At 37.4% G+C, this 12,892-nt stretch overlaps 1 protein-coding gene across 2 annotated transcripts in view; it reads right to left on the reverse strand.

The window, feature by feature from the left end:
* The window catches only part of SCAMP1 (secretory carrier membrane protein 1), a 117,912-nt gene that overhangs the window by 4,018 nt on the left and 101,002 nt on the right, over positions 1-12,892 (reverse strand). The window lies entirely within an intron of this gene.

A 12,892-nucleotide genomic window follows, 5' to 3' on the forward strand; every position in this document is an offset into this window, starting at 1 on the left:
TTATCATTTAATGTACCAAGCACTACTTATGTCCTTCAACATATTGCTGCTATGCACTCTGTATATAATTTAACATTTTGTGTATGGTCAAGTAAGTCCTAAAGAATGCACAAAGAAACACTTCTGGGAATTGTTTCTCCATACTGATTCATCGCTCACATCTTGGGATTTATTTTCAGGAGTAGGGTTCAAAAATTTTCTATCAATATATGCTTTAAAAGCTGCATAATTAAACTATGAGTCCATCAATACGTAACAGCCACTTATTTTAACACAAATTTGAAGAAGGAAATAACAAACCAACATTTATTAATTATATGCCCACAAACTTCATACAGTGGGGAGAGAAAGATACTGGTAATTACACTGCACTGTGACTGGATCTAAATTAGAAGCTTGACTGAAATGCAATCAAAGCAGGCTTAGGGAAGGAGCCAATGCATCCAAGTCAGTCTTTTTTCCACACCTGGATAGGAATTGGTAACTGTGGAGTAAGAAAAAGGATAATGAGTCAAAGACTCTCAAAGCAAGCTTGTATTTGGGGAAGTAGTTTCAAGAAGAGAGAGAAAAGAGAGGATAGGCTGGTTTGGGGAGAAGGGCGAATGGAGAAGATAAGTTCCAAACATTTGTTCATTCGTTCCAGATGATAAGTTCTAAACATTTCTTCATTCATTCCAAGGCTATTGACAACCTACTCTAGGCCTGCCACAGCAGGCAGGCAAAGGTTTGGTTTAAAACTTGGGAGAGGAATGGACTAAAGACATGGACTTGGAAACCAATGGCATATGTTATGGACTGAATGTTTGTGTCCCCCCCACCCCAAATTCTTATGTTAAAATCCCAACCATCAATATGATGGTATTAGCAGGTGGGCCTTTTGGGGGGTGATTTTGCCATGAAGGTAAACTTTTCATTAATGGAATAAATGCCCTTATAAAAGAGATCCCAAGGCCCAGTGTGGTGGCATACACCTATGGTCCCAGACTTCCACTTTAATCTGGGCAATATACGTCTCTTAAAAAAAACTTTTTTTTTTTTTTTAAAGAGATGCCAGAGAGCTCTCTGACAACCTTCCATCACATAAGGACACAGAAACTGTCTATGAACCAGGAAGTTGGCCCCTGCCTCCGAGACACTGAATTTATCAGTGTCTTATCTTGGACTTTCCAGCCTCGAGAACTGTGAGAAATCATTATCTGTTGTTTAAGCTACCTAATCTATGGTATTTTTGTTATAGCAGCCCAAAGGGACTAAAACAACATATAAACGATAGCTGAAACCTTGGCATTTATGAAACTGTCTATAGAGAACCCAGAGTAGAAAGAGAATAAAATCAAGTACACAACCTAATTAATGCAGAAACAGAAAACCAAATATCACATGTTCTCACTTATAAGTGGGAGCTAAACACTGGGTACACATGGCCATAAAGATGGCAACAACAGACACTGGGGATATAAACACAGGAGAGGGTGGGAGGGTGAGAAGAGCTGAAAAACTACCAATTGGGTACTATGCTCACTACCTGGATGACAGGCTCAACTGTCCCCCAAACCTCAGCATCATATAATATACCTTTATAACAAACCTGCACATGTATCCCCTGAATCTGAAATAAAAATTCAAATTGTTTTAAAAAGACACTATTTAAGAGGCATCCACAAGAAGGAATGACTGGGAGAGGAATGGAAAGAACCAGATACAGATACTTCTCACTGATGCCAAGAGAAGAGAGCATGTTAACACATGAAAAGCTATCAGAAAAGCTATCAAGAAAGCATGTTAATGCATGAAAATCTATCAGGGTACAAGATAAAAATAACCCAGACAGCCCTGAGTGCTTCTGCTATAGTGGTAAAAGCAAACGCCACATTACTACTGATCAAAGTGTCAAATGGTCAAGAATAAAAAGAGAGCACTGACAAATACATATACTGGTAAATCCGAAGATTCCTTTTTCCTAGTACCTTAGCACTATCATAAGTATAAAAGTAATTCTTTTCATTCCCTTTTAAAACCAAGTTTTCTATGGAAAATTAAAGATACAGATAAATCACTACTCCTGTGTTCTAGACACTTACCTCACAGTGAGTACAAATGATTGGATCCTAGAAAACGAAGTGTATTATAGAAATCTTATCAACCTTCTTTACTTATTAGGCCCAATCAGAGCAATGCAATTACAGATTCACTTGTCTGTCTCTTCCCCTCTTCTCCCAACTTTGTGAGCATGTAATAAATAAATGTTAATTCTTATTTGCTTTATTATTTCCTTTTTCAAACTTGCACTAAACTGAGTGGCTGATACTATGTGTTCATGGCCTTCACAGTTTACTAAAATGTAATTCACAGTCCCACAGAACACAGAAGCAAAATAAAGGTAGGAATAGCCACATTTCTCAATAGTTTGTATCTATACAGACCCAGAGAGCCACCTAGAGGGAAAAGACCACATATATATATACAGTGCACAATGCTCAAATACTGGATCAAATCCATTACATCCATGTGAAAAGGGTGGATTCTTGATTTCAGGGCCCTGTGAAAGATAGGCTAATCATCAGGATCTTTAAAAGCTTATTACTTCCCTTCAGGGTTTCAGATGGTATCTACTGATAATTCACACTGCTGATATCAGGGAGAAGATTTTGACACCAAGTACTATAATTTTTTTAAAAAATTACACAGCTTGGGAGTGGGGGGCAAGGGGAGGGATAGCATTAGGAGAAATACCTAATGCAGATGATGGGTTGATGGGTGCAGCAAACCACCATGGCACATGTATACCCATGTAACAAACCTGCATGTTCTGCACATGTATCCCAGAACTTAAAGTATAAAAAAAAAAAAAAAAAAAAAAAAGATTTCAATTTTGATAAAATCCAATTTATCTTTAAAAAAAAAAAAAAAAAAAGTACCAGTTGATGGTTTGCTTAAATGGAGCACAATTATCACCAAGTTGCACAGCCTTTTTATCTGTACTGTCACTTTAGGAAATCTCACTGTGTTGACCTGAATGCATATTACCTAGTGGAAAATTCCATAAATGCAGAATAGTCTAGAGAATTAAAAAAAAAAAATTAAGCAACTTAAATACTATCTTTTCTACTTACGGGAACTGCATTACTCCTAAAATAATATTTAGTTCTAGGAAAATCACAGAAAAGGCACTAAATTTGGTTTCTACTAATTCCAGCTGGCTGGCCACCACTCAAAACTTCAAGTCTGCTTCCCATAAAACAAGAATATTTGTTACCCTATGTGCTCCTCAGAGTTTTCCCAAAGATCAAATCGGAATGTATATAAATGAGTTACACTAACATAAATTAATTTTTAAGTATCTGCAGAAGTGTCACAGCCAAAATGTAGATATGATTTCATCAAGGAGTCCTGCCTCCTTAATGCAGCTTCAGAGACAGTACACGCTGTGGTGGTGTATGACACAGAAAAACTGTATCATATGGGAAGTAAAGAATAATGGCACTTTATTTAAATAATCCAAACATATGTCTTCATTAAAACATACAGAATACCATTTCCAGAAACTGTGCTTTTATTAAGATCCCTGTCAGGCCAAAATTATTTCAACTTTTATAAAAGCTGGGAAAATAAAAACAAATGAATTTTTTAAATATATATTTTTTAAATTCTTGTTTTGAGTTTTTAAAAAAGTATGGACCTCTAAGCCTAACAATTTCAGTTTGAAATTTCTGGAAACCCTCTACTAACCCTCCTGCCCACAGATGGGGCAGATATCCCTTCTGTAAGCCCTTGAATTGCTGCTCTAGTTTCACCATGTTGAAATCACGCACCCTTTAAGCACTCTCTCAAATAATGCTCTGTCCGCTCTTTTGTGCCTGAACTAGCCATGGCTTTCCCTATTGAGAGTACCTCCAATCCTTTGTACATCTGGGGAGGCATGTATGTACTTCTTCTTTTATAGGGTTCATGTCTATGTCGTATTATATCCCACCTGCTTTTACTTGCCTAAGGGCAACAACTAATTCTACTCATTTTACACCCCCTAAAAGACATAGCTTAGTAATCTGCAGTAGAAGCCACTGAGTAATTATTTGTCTACCTGCTGGGGATTAAGTGTTCCAAAATTGTCCTCATTAATAATAATTTTTACCAAATAAGTGCAATATGGCTTAAGGAGACTATACCTGTGTTACAAAGTAAAATGCTTAGTTTGCAGTCACCTCAGAGGTTAAATGTTTTAAAAGTAGACATACTACTTCACACCTGCTAGGATGGCTGGAATGAGAAAAATGGAAAATCACAAGTGTTGGCAAGGATGTAGAGAAAGTGCTGGTGGGAATGTAAAATGATACAGTCCTTGCAGAAGAGTTTGGAGGTGCCTCAAAAAGCTAAACATAGAATTACTATAAGACTACATAGGAATTCCACACCTGGGTATATATGTACACAAGAGAGCTGAAAACAAAGACTCAAACAGACACCTGTATGTATACCAATGTTCACGGCAGCACTATTCACAATAGCCAAAAGGTGGGAAAATCTCAAGTGCCCATCAACAGATAAACACAATGTGGTATAAAGATACAATGCAGTATTATTCAGTCTTAAAAAGGAATGCATTTCTGATACATGCTGCAACATGGATGAACCTTGAAAACATTATGGTAATGAAATAAGCCAGGTACAGAAGGAAAATATTGTGTAACTCCATTTATATGAAATATCTAAAACAGGCAATTCATAGCAAATCAGAGGCTGCCAGAGGCTGAGAATAGGGAGGAATAAAATTATTGCTTAATGACTAGAGTTTCTGTTTGGGGTGATACAAAGTTCTGGAAATAGACGTTAGTGATGGTTGTGCAACACTGTGACTGTAATTGATGCCACTGAATTGTACACCTAAATATAATTAAAATGACAAAGTTTATGTTATACATATTTTGCCACAATTAAAACAAATACAATACACCAAAAGCCATTAAATTGTATACTTTAGGTTTTTTTTTTTTTTTCCAATTATTTTGTATTTTTTAGAGACAAGGTCTCACTCGGTTGCCCAGGCTGGAGTGTAGTGGTATGCAATCACAGCTCACTGCAGCCCCAAACTCCTGGGTTCAAGTGATCCTCCCTCCTCAGTCTCTCCAACAGCTAGGACAACAAACTCACACCACTATGTCTGGATATGTTTTTTTTTTTAATGTCTTGTAAGGGGTTGGAGGGTGGTCTCATTATGTTGCCCAAGCTGATCTCAAACTCCTCGGCCTCCTAAAGCTTCCCAAAGTGCTAGAATTACAGGTGTGAACCACCATGCATGGTCTAAACTGTATATTTTAAATGGGTGAATTGTATGCTAATTATATTTCAATAAAGCTGATAAAAAAATGCATATAAAGATGACTTAGATGAAAGCGCCGTATTTACAGCATTATAAATACTCACCAATCTACCAAATCTATCAAATTTGAAGATGCCTAAGATAATAATAATTTAGTTACAGTAACCTAGATTTGGGATCTACTAAGTAGCTAGCTTAGTACTTATTGAAAAAGGTAACAAAATAAAAATTGGGGGTAAAGTTTTTTTTTAGGTGAATAAACTAAGAGTATCAACCGAGGACAGGATATAAACAATCTGCTCAAGAGTGCCATTTTTTTCTAGGAATTCAAAAGTACTACTCTATCTGTGTCCCTTAGAAGAAGGTGACAAGTAAATGGATGAGCATTTTAACAGACGATGTGAACCATCCAGAATTGATTCCTAATCAGCAAAGACGACAGTGCTGAATGGTTCTGACAGAGAAGTAGCATGCCTATCTGTGACTACAGAAAAACAGCACAGTGGAATTACCAGCTTTCTATCCTAGGTCATAAATAAAGTTACAAAGTGGGACAGACAAGGGGGAGAGGTGAACGATAGCAATGCTTTCAAAGAAAGTACAGATGATGATCCTTGAACGGGGCAGGTCCACTTATAATATGTGATTTTTTTTCCCAACCAAACTCAGATAGAAAATACAGTATTCACGGGAGGTAAAACCCGAGTACACAGAAGCCTTTTTATATACATGGGTTCTGCAGGGTTGACTCCAAGACTTGAGTATGCATATATTTGGTATATGGATGGGTGGGTTCTGAAACCAATCCCTGCATGCAGAGGGATAACTCTAAGAGTCACTTTTCACCTAACAAAACTATCACTTTATATATAATAGGATATCTTCACAAAGCATTTACCATAAAACACCAACTAGTGAGACTTAATCACAGCATTCTGTATCATAGACCCAATTCAACGCTCCCACAAAAACGAGTATCTGCAGAATAGATATTGTAGTAAATAAACAAAATTTGAAACACTTCAGAAAACTTGTCTTTTAAAGAGGTAAAATAACTTTTTTCTAAAATTCTTTCAAAATCCAAAAAATTCACTATTAAAAACTATTTAATGTGAACATGACAGTCTATGAACAAATTTCATGGAAGTGATAATCATGCAAAACCAGGTCCCAAAAGGAATACAAATGATATATTATCTATTAATTACTTCCATATTAACTTATTCTAGCTCTTATACCAATTAACAGAAGGAAAAAATTTTGGATTCCCCTGATCCATAGTCTTCCGTGATGCATTCATTTACTGTTATTTGACACATTTATAACATCTCCCCGCTTAGCCCAAAGCCATTACTCAATTCTTTCTAATAGTTCTAACAGAAAGAGGACCTTTTGAAAAAATACCATTTGGAAATAATCTGAGAGAAAACAAGAAATCCATTTGTGAAACGTCAGGACTAAACTAGACTCTTCTCCATGCAGATGTACAGGAGACATATATTCTTTCAATATTTGAAATGTGGAGTATAAAACGACACTGTGGGGGAAACCAACAGCACAATCTCATACTGGGCACTGCGGCACCAATGATGACCTACTTCAGTTATCCGAGACAACAGAAAGCCAACGAAATTACCAAAATCCTATTCACTTCAATTAGGATAAATATATAGGGCAGAGCACATTTACCTTAAGAGAAGAACAGCTTAATAAAACCCAACAATTCTATAGTCAAAACTGTGCATAGAGTACAGTTACAGGGCATTAACTGTTCTTGAAAAGCCTGACCCCTAGTGGTTATAAATACTGCTACATACCTGCAAAGGATTTTTTGTCATTAAACTGCCAGTTTTGATCAAGTGTGAAACAGAAAATTAAAAAAGAAAAATTAGGTTTTTAAAATTGGATCTTAATTTCTATTACAGCGAGAGAAATGCCTATTAAAATATGAAAGCTGGTGCAAATTATATTTTAGCTTACATTATCCCTATTGTACTTCATAAAATCATACAGAAAATCAAATCATCTAAACTCCTTATTTCACAGATAAAGAACCTGAGACTCAGAGAAGTTTAGGAACTTGTGAACACATAGAAAGAGAAGTTCTGGTAACTTTTTTATGAGGTAAAAAACAACAACAACAACAAAATATCAGAGTATGCTGCATGATATCCATATCAATGCTTTTATTTTATTTGAGAAAGTCATATTTCTTTTCAATGCCTGGCATATGAGCACTGTTCTATAACTTTTCCTTTGTGTGGTGGATCCTGAAAAACTGTATACCTGGAAAATGGAAAGGAAAAAAAACTGCTGGTCAAAGAATTCAGAGCGTGCACAGGGTAGTAGTCCATTATGGAACAGCTACAGAATAAACACTTCCTCCACACCCTGGCTCTAGTGATCATCTGTGCCACACATTCCCTAACCACGGCCAATGCTGGTTAAAGTTCCCTTCATACTCCACCCATAGCAGAGTCTTAATTGTTGTGAGTATTCTCCTCAAGGCCCTCTTCTGACTCCACACACTTTCTAGGCTTCACTCACTTCAGTAAGTCAATACTTTCCAGTCTAGAAATCCAGCCTAAAGCTCTTCCCTTGCTCCTGACTTGTATATACAAAAGCCTACTCAATATTTATATTTTAATGAACCACCAGTTAATTTAAACTCCCCAAATTCAACATCGATGTGGAAAACATCTTGATCCCCAAACCATTTTTCTTGTACTCTCTTCCTGAATGGTCCATCATCTAAAAACCTGGGTGTCATCCTTGAGTCTCACCTTGTCCCCTACTTCCAGGCCCAAGTTGGATTAATCGTTACCTGCTCATTTTCTCTTTACTACATTTTCTTCACATTTCCTTAGTTCAGGCCACCATCATTACTAATCAGCTTCCTAGCCTGTCTCCTAAGTGTTTCCAAGTACCACTGCTCGGCCCTACAAATCCCAAATGTATTTCGGAATAACGCTTCTAAAATTCAAATCTAATCAATTCAATTACTCTTCTCCTTAAAACTCTTCTATGGCTCACTACCACTTTTTGGAGAAGATTTAAACTTCTTAACAAGACACTGTAGGATATAAGTATGCTTATGTGTTCAATTTCATCTTCCAATACCAACACCGTACAATTCTCCTAGCCCCAGCTCACACACCATGTTTTATCTCCCATCCATTCTGAGCTACATTTAATTCCCTGAATTTGCCATGTTATTTCCTACAACTAGATGTGAACGTGGTATCCCCACTCTCTGGTACCTCCTTATCCCTCTTATCCTCTTCCCTGTCCCTTATTCTTTTGCTTAGATAACTATAATGATGAGCAGCCATCATTGTATCTCAGCTGAAGCAATACTTTAAAAGACCTCCAAAACTTGATTAGGTGTCCCTCTGCTCCCTATACTTACCTCTATCATGGCCATTAAATCACTGAATTGGGAGGCCTACCAATTTATTTCTCTTCTTCACCAACAGGTGATCTCTCTGAGCTCATGCACAGCTCAGTGCCTGGCACATAATATATGCTCAATAACAGCTGTTTAACAAATGAGTGAAAACTGCCACACACCACAAAACCCTCTACTCTAAATGTATTACATTTCTAGTTCTATAAAACACCCTCAACGATACATGTGAAATAATAAAGGAATTCTCCAACACTGACTGTAATGGTCAGTGTTATGTGTTAATTTGGCTAGGCCATAGTCTCCACTTATTCAAACACTAACCTAGGTGTTGTTGTGAAGGTATTTTGTATATGTAATAGGCGTCTACCATCAGTTGACTTTAAGAAGTGTTCTAAATTATCTGGGTATGCCCCATCCAATCTGTTGAAAGGTCTTAAGAACAGAACTGGAGTTCCTCTGAGGAAGAAGAAATCCCACTTGTGGACTACAGTTTCAGCTTCTGCCTGAGAGTTCCGGCCTGCCCTCTTGATATCAGACTGACCTCACCAGCCAATTCCCTGCAATTAACCTCTTCATTCTTTCTGTTTCTGATACCATGCTGACTTGATAAACGCATTTACTAAACCAGACCCCGAATATAAAATAATAAAGAGGTCAAGATTAGAAAGGAAAACTATTAACTGAGAAGGCCCTGTTCTATGCAGTTTACATTCACTGTTTCATTTAACCTTCACACCAACCCTATAAAAGTAGTTACTCTTTCCATTCCTTCTTTTATTCAACAAATATCTGAGTGCATATCACATGCTAATCACTGCATGTCACTGTCCCAGATGTGAGGAATACAACCTGAAAGCATACAGAACAGGTCTCCACTCTCACGCAGCTTGGAGTACAGTTCAGGACACTAAACCTGAGTGGTTACAGAAGCCTGTCTCAGGTCACACAGCTGTAAGTGAAGTTGCCAAAATTTCAACCTGAGTTGTATGGTTCCAAAGCAAAACTCTTGCTCTTCTCATCTAATTCCAATGCTAAAGACTTGTTCACGCTGGGGGTGCTTAACAGGTGGGTACCCAGAATACATGCACCATAAGGCATATAAACTGGCTTCTGCCTAGGTCCCACAGTGAGCAATATAAACAGTTAAATTTCCCCAAGAAAACAGAGAATGACATGGTCCCTAAGATACAAGGCAACAAAAAACATTCTGGGAGACACAGCAAGACCAGAGCTGGGTCTTGAAAGAACACTAATAGGTCTTCAACTAGCCGAGAAGACGAATTAATGCATGGATTTAAAAACATCATATAAACAAACTCTGGAACAAAGGAATGTACATGATGTTTCTGAAAAAACTGAGCAATACAGTTTGACTAGGAAAAAAAGTGTTAATCACGGAGCTGTGAGATGTCACCACTAGCCCTTCTTCCCACCATCACTATAATGCCAACCTGGGATTCCTTGAGAGGACAAAATGGCATAATACTGGTAAAGTGTTCTGCGTAGGGCCCAGAGTATCGCTGAGCACAATAGAAGTGATGTCATCTTTAGGTTATTAAGGCCCATTTGCTGGCTAAATTTATGGCATGTAGTGTGTTTTTACAACCTTAGCGATGCTGGTGTTTCTGAATGTAGCCCTTCTTCGCACTGCCACCAAAATCCCATTCCCATTCCCAGATCCACGACAAAAACCTGCAGAGTGCCGATTTTTGGGGGTTTTTTTAAGGTGAATATGGTAATTATATATTAAATGGACTGCGAGAAGGATGAGGGAATGTAAGTAACCTGTAAAAACAAATTTCTGGATTAGCTGAGGATGGAAATGGAAAAGAAGAGAAAGATGGAAAAGATACTAAAAAGGGATCTAAGAAAGTGAATTAAAAAGTAATGGAAGCAGCTGGGAATGGCGGCTCATGCCTATAATCCCAGTGGGTGGATCACGAGGTCAGCAGATCAAGACCATCCTGGCCAACATGGTGAAACCCTGTCTCAACTATAAATACAAAAATTAGCTGGGCGTGGTGGCGCATGCCTGTAATTCCAGCTACTCAGGAGGCTGAGGCAGGAGAATTGCTTGAACCAGGGAGTTGGAGGTTGCAGTGAACAGAGATCATGCCACTGCACTTCAGCCTGGTGACAGAGAAGACTCCATCTCAAAAAAAAAAAAAAAAAAAAAAAATAGCTGAGTGTGGTGGTGCATGCCTGTAATCCCAGCTACTTGGGAGGCTGAGTCAGGAGAATCACTCGAACCTGGGAGGCAGAGGCTGCAGTGAGCCGAGATCACGCCATTGCACTCCAGCCTGGCGACAGAGCAAGATTCTGCCTCAAAAAAAAAAAAAAAAAAAAAAAAAAGGTAATGAAAGCACTGACAGAGCAATCACAGCACTGACAAAAATGTTCAATGGAATTACATAAAGTGCTTATTGCCATCTCATTCATAATAGGTATTCAATAAGTGTTTCTTCAAAAAAAAAAAAGCTTAAGATAAAATCTGTATACTATGCAATTTACCCTTTAAAGTATACAATTCAATGATTTTTAGTATAGTCATAGAGTTGTGACTATAACATCTACACAACCTAATTTTAGAATACTTTCATTACCCCCACTACCCACCCCACCCATAAGCCACATTCAAGCTGTAATATATTTTCTGTCTCTATATATTTGCCCATTTTAGACATTTCATAATAACTGAATCTATACAATATATGGTCTTAATAAACGCTTCTTGAATATTAATCAGAACATTCAAAAGGAACATCTAGCACTAAGAAACTGAAGAGTTTATGATGCATTATTGTGAAAAGATGACATCAATCAACAACTGGAGATGAAAATGACAAACTGAGGATGCAACTAAAGGTTTATGCAAAGCATTATCTTTTCCAATTCCAAGATTCTAGGTCACCTAGGTAGAGAAGAAACCAAAAAAAATAAGGGAAGATGAAATTCCCAAAGAAAATGACTGCACAGCACAAAGAGCCGATTACATTTAAGACCTTATTATGAAGTGGATAAAGACATGGATGAGAAAGAAGAGCCAGAGAGGCAGAATTAGAACATCATTGCAAAGTCTTAGCAGAGGAGCCACCTGTGGTATAGAAAGCTACAGAGGTTAAGGAGGTTAAGGAGGAAGAAAACTGGAAAAGGGATTTAGTAACATTAGAAAGCTGAGTGTCAATGGTACGTGTGTTTGGTGCAGAAGAGAAGTTAAAAATTTCAAATAGAGAAAATATGGAAGAACAGACACAGTTTAACCTTCACAGGGTTTTGAGAAGGATAAAAGGCAAATATCTGAGTAAAGTACTGAAAGAGTACAAAGTGGTTTTAAATATAAGGTAAAATTATTTCTATGCATTTCTCATACATATCCTCAATAAATAAAATAGTAAAAAAATTATAAGTATTTATTTTCTTTAAAGTGAGAACTATCAAAAAGTCTTTATCATTTAAAACATAGGTGTTATTCCCAAGGTCTCAATATCATGTTTGAATACGTATAAAATATATCAAAATTATATATATGCAAGACAAAACAAAACTTTAAATAAACAAATAAACACACTAATTTACCTTCCTCCATGTAACGATTTTTTTTTTTAAGGATGTGAAAATAGACTTGGGAATTCTCCAGGAAGAAGTGTAGCTAAAACAACTGGGCAGTTAACAAATCCTAACGATTCCTCCAAATGACTCCTAAATCTGATAAATAACTTGAGTAAAGTTTCAAGATATAGGCCGGGTGCGGTGGCTCACGCCTGTACTCCCAAACTTTGGGAAGCCAAGACAAGTGGATCACTTCAGGTCAGGAGTTGGAGACCAGACTGGCCAACATGGCAAAATCATCTCTACAACAAATACCAAAAAATTAGCCGGGTGCCACACCTGTAATTCCAGCTACTCAGGAGGCTAAAACGTGAGAATTGCTTGAACCCAGGAGGCAGAGGCTGCAGTGAGCCAACATCACACCACTACACTCCAGCCTGGGCAACAGAGTGAGATTCTGTCTCAAAAAACCAACAAAAAGTTTCAAGATACAAAATCAGTAGCATCACAAAAGTACATACAAAAATCAGTAGCATTTCTAAACACCAACAACGTTCAAGCTGGGAACCAAATCAAGAACTCAATCCCATTTACAATAGACAAACACACACACCCCT

This window comes from Rhinopithecus roxellana, chromosome 3 (assembly GCF_007565055.1).
Source record: "Rhinopithecus roxellana isolate Shanxi Qingling chromosome 3, ASM756505v1, whole genome shotgun sequence".
NCBI lineage: Eukaryota > Metazoa > Chordata > Mammalia > Primates > Cercopithecidae > Rhinopithecus > Rhinopithecus roxellana.